The sequence below is a fragment of the Chinchilla lanigera genome, unplaced genomic scaffold (assembly GCF_000276665.1).
Source record: "Chinchilla lanigera isolate Chin_1 unplaced genomic scaffold, ChiLan1.0 scaffold00050, whole genome shotgun sequence".
NCBI classification, from domain to species: Eukaryota; Metazoa; Chordata; class Mammalia; order Rodentia; family Chinchillidae; genus Chinchilla; species Chinchilla lanigera.
This window is the reverse complement of record NW_004955451.1, coordinates 16,005,996-16,010,362: the sequence shown is the minus strand read 5'-3', so window position 1 is coordinate 16,010,362 and position 4,367 is coordinate 16,005,996.

The window sequence follows — 4,367 nt, the reverse complement described above, 5'->3', positions numbered from 1 at the left end:
GCTGGGGCCGGGTCCCCGGGCCTGGGGAGCCGCCTTTCACGCGCGGGAACGCGGGCCCTCTCGCCCGAGGCCGCGGTGCGGCGATGGGGACGGCGGCGGCCTCTCCCCCACCCTCTCCTGGCTGGAAAACCATCCCGAAGAAACTTTCCACGAGGAAGTGTGCGCGGCCGCGCTCTCTGGGGCTTTCCTGCCTCCTGGCCCGGCTTCCTGCGGGGCCGGGGTCCCCCGGGAGCAGCGCCCCCTCCCCCGCCCCACCCCCACCCCATCCTGTTTGGCGGGCTCCTGGGGCGGGGTGGGGGCGCCGAGGGGAAGCGGCGTCTTCCTTCTCTTCCTGCCTCCGGGGACCACCACACCCCCGCGGGCCTGGCCTGTGGCTCGGTCCTGAGCTCTGCCCCTTCCTCGGGCAACCGTGGGGTGGGGGGTGCGGGTGCTGGTCCTTCTCCTGTTTTGGGGGGTCTGTGCCCCTCCCCCACATGACCCTCGGGCCGGGGGTTGAGGCAGATCTGGGTGCACCGGGCTCTCCTTCTGTTTGGGCTGCGAATGACGAAGGTTCGGTCTTTCTGGAGGCTGTACAGCCCTGTCTCCACCCACCGCCCTCCTGAGCGCGCGCTCCCCGGGGAGAGTGGGACCGGAGGAAGGCCGTCCCTGCCGGGCGTCCTCGGGTGAGCTAGGGCGGCGCCCTTCGCCCTGTCCCCAGCCCCCAGCGTCTTGGGAGTCTGCCCTCCGGCTGGAATTGGAATTCCCACCCGGCTGGCTACACTGGTTTTAAAAAATCCTAAGTGTGGTCTTGGGCAGGATTTTGGGGCCTGGCCTCCTTGGGGAACAAACAGCTGGAATGCGCTAGCTGGAATGCTTGCCCTCACTGGGCTTTATTTGACTTTTCTGGTGGAACCCAGGGCCTCATGCGTGCTAGGCAAACACCCTACCACTGAGCTACACTCTCGTGGGCAGCTGGGGAGACCTTCCTGTCTCTGTGTTTCCTGTAGGTGAGAAAGTGTTTTTAGGGGTGAAAGCCCTTGGGGGTGCTGAGGATGAGGATCTGGCCTGCCCTGGAGGTGGGGGCGTTCGGTGCACCTCCAGGGAGCCGCGGGTGGGGGTGGGGCGGGTGGGGGTGGAGTTTGGGCCTGAGCAACCTGATTTCCCTCCTGTGGAGCCTGGGTGGGGGAGGCCTCCTGCTGCACAGTAATTGGCTAAGTGATGAGTTCGGCTCATCTGGTTGGCGGCGGCGATGAGAAGATACCGCTGAGAAAGTGTTGCTAGCAGGCGTTCCTGAGATCTGGCCGGCGGGCTGGACAGGGCTGGGAAAGGAAGGTAGGGTCTGATTAGTCACTGCTCCCAGATCAGGCCCTGGCCTGGGTGACGCTGCCCCCGCACCCCAGCTCCACCCCGGGCCTCTGAACCCCGGAACGCTGCCACGTGGGAACCTCCCAAGAAAGTCGGGCAGGGGCGCGCAGCTTTCCCTCCTGAAGCCCCTAAGAGGGCCCTCCCCCAGCAGCTGGGCCCCTGAGAACCAGTTGGCCTATTTGGAGGGCCCGGGGCAGAGCGGGCAGCTCTCAGGACGAGGGTGGGATGGAGCCCCTGGTTGGGCCCTGGCACCTCCCGAAGCCTCCCTTTGGCGAGTGGGAGCGACGAAGCCGATGCCCCGCTAGGACCGGGCAGCGGTGTTGTTTCTCAGTCACCACGGCTGCCCACAGACACGGGTGGCGCTCACTGGCCACTCGCCCAGGGTTGTGCAGGAGACCGGAGCCCTCAGTGGGAGCAGGACACTGGGCAGTGGGGACAGGCTCAGGGGGCTGTGTCCCCGCCTCCACTCTGCGCCCCAGGTCAGGCCCCCAGGGCAAAGGGAAGGCTGGTGGGAAGTGAGCGAGGTCTGCTGGGTCCAGCGGGGCTTCCGGGGTTTGTCTCTGACCGGAAGCTTGGCTGGCACTGTGCCGAGGTGCGGGGCTGTGCTGCCCGCTGATCTTGAGGGGACCGGCTGTCGTGTACTGGGGTGCTGGGGTGGCAGGAGGCTGCTACTGGCCGTGGAGGGAGTTCTTGGGGGCCAGGGAGTACAGGACAGGGAGAAGCACTCCCTGGCTGTTACAGATACTCACTATGTATCCCAAACTCAAGGTCCTCCTGCCTCAGCCTCCCGAGTGCTGGGACGACACAGCCAGCACCAGAGAGGAGGTGAGTGGCGGACTGGTCCCTGCAGGTGACACTGAGACCTCCCTGAGGCCTCTTCCCGAACCAGGGTGACCCTGCAGCGCTGCTGCCCCATTTTCAGCACCTACCCTGGCCTGTGAGGCCAGGGCCAGCGCCAGCGCCAGGCGGAGCAGCCAGAGGTGGGGTGGGGCAAGTGGCAACTGGCTGCTTGGTTGCCGGGGGCCCCCTCCCTTGATTGAAAGAGTTAATATCTGACGGTTGTAAAAACACTGAGAGGGGGTGAAAAAATTAGAAGAAAAACTCACCTATAACCCCAAGTTTGTTTGTTTTTTGTACCGGGAATCAAACTCAGGACCTTGCGCTTGTGCTGATGAGCTATATCCCTGGCCTTAACCCCAAGTCTGTAGGGGGCCCACTTTTCTCTCCCGCAGCCCTCATCTGCAAGCTCAGTTGCTGTATCCTATGAAGTTCTTTTTTTTTTTTTTCTTTTTTTTTGGTCTCAACTATGGAGCCCAGGCTGACCTCGAATTCACAGTGATCCTCCTGCCTCAGCCTCCTGAGCGCTAGGCTGACAGGTGTGCGCCATCAGGCGCCGTGAAGTTTTAAGCAAGCCTCCTTCCAAACCAGCCTAGTCTGGGGGGGGACCGGGCCACTGTGTCACCCTCTTCCCAGGAGGGGGGTGAGCTGGGGTCCCGCCTCTTCACGGAGGGGTTGGTGGGCCAGGGACCAGGCTGCTGGGGACCCCTGGGAGGGCCAGCAGTGCGCGTGGCAAGGCAGAGCTGTCACTCATGCAGGTCTCCCCCTGCTGCTGTCCCTGGTTGGCTTAGGGTCTTTCCTCCCCAGGCGCTGCTCTGCGCTCACCCCGGCTGGGTCCCCTGCAGGAGGCAGCCCCTTCCCCATGGACCCTGGTGTCCCTGAGGCCAGGCCACTCAGCTGGGGCATGTCTGTCCTCCCACTCCCCAGTGTCCCAACAGGTGTTGGCTCACTGCAGACCAGAAGAGAGGGCCTGGCTCTGAAAGCTCCCTTCCCCCTCTGTCCCCAACGCCTCTGGGAGTGACCCTGCCACCCACAGGGGCCACGCCGGGACCCCAGGCTTCGCTGGCAGCCTGTGCTGGAGCCGCAGCCTGGCAGGGCCAGGCCCCCAGGGGAGCAGTGACCGCCACCCCGTCCCTGTGCCCTGTCTTGGTCTGTTGGAATCTGGGCTGGGGACTGCTGCTGTGTGGGGAGCACTGTCCCCTTACTGACCACTTGCTTAGCAGGCAGCAGTCACCACAGAGGGGCACTAGGCCCAGGGGACAGTGGCCTGGGTCCTGCCTCACGGCCGCTCCTGCCCCTGCACCAGATGTCCTGAAGCCCAGCTCTGCCTGTTTCTTCTTTCTTTTTTGCAACCAAAGCTTCCTGTGTAGCCCAGCCTGGACTTGAACTCTCCGTGATCCTCCTGCCTCTGCCTCTCCAGTGCTGGGGTAAGGGGTGTGCATCACCACAGCCGGCTGGGCTTACTTTTAAAGTCAAGGCTGCGCCCAGGAAAGGGCCAGAGCCTCACGGCCATCCCAGACTCCTTCCCGGGTGGACGAGTCTTCCCTCTTCCTGTCCTGACCCCAGGCCGCCTCCGCCCGGCCGCACAAGGCCCTGCATTCAGCGCGGCCCCGCCCATCTGTCCGGAGGCAGCAGGCAGGGCTGTGTTAGGGGTGTCGCCTCCGACGCAGTCCGGCCCTGGGCGGAGAGGGATGACAGCAACCTGGGCGCGGCCCTGCCTGGAGCGTCAGGCCTGGCACGGCTTCTCGGAGCCTCCCAGGTTCTCGGGGAGCCAGTGGAAGAGCAGAGGCGGCCACTTTCTCAGTGTGGAGGCCCGGTTTCTCCACCTAGAAATTAGAAGCAGTAAAATGCTTGCCATCCTGGCCTGGTGGCCCACACCTGTCATCCCAACGTTCTGGGAGGCTGAGGCAGGAGGATTGCAAGTTCAAGCCCAGCCTAGCCAGTTTATTATTTATTTATTTATTTGTTTATTTTTTGGCTTTTGAGGCAGGGTCTCGCTGCAGTTCAGGCTGGTCTTGAACTTGCAAGGATTCTCCTGGCTCAGCCTCCTGAGTGCTGGGATTGCAGGCATAAGTCACCACTCCCGCCTCATAGCCTAGCCGATTTAGAGACCCTGTGTCAAAATAAAAAGGGCTGGGGATATCGCTCAGCCTTGGTTCGATTGCCAGGACCCCTAAAATAAAAAC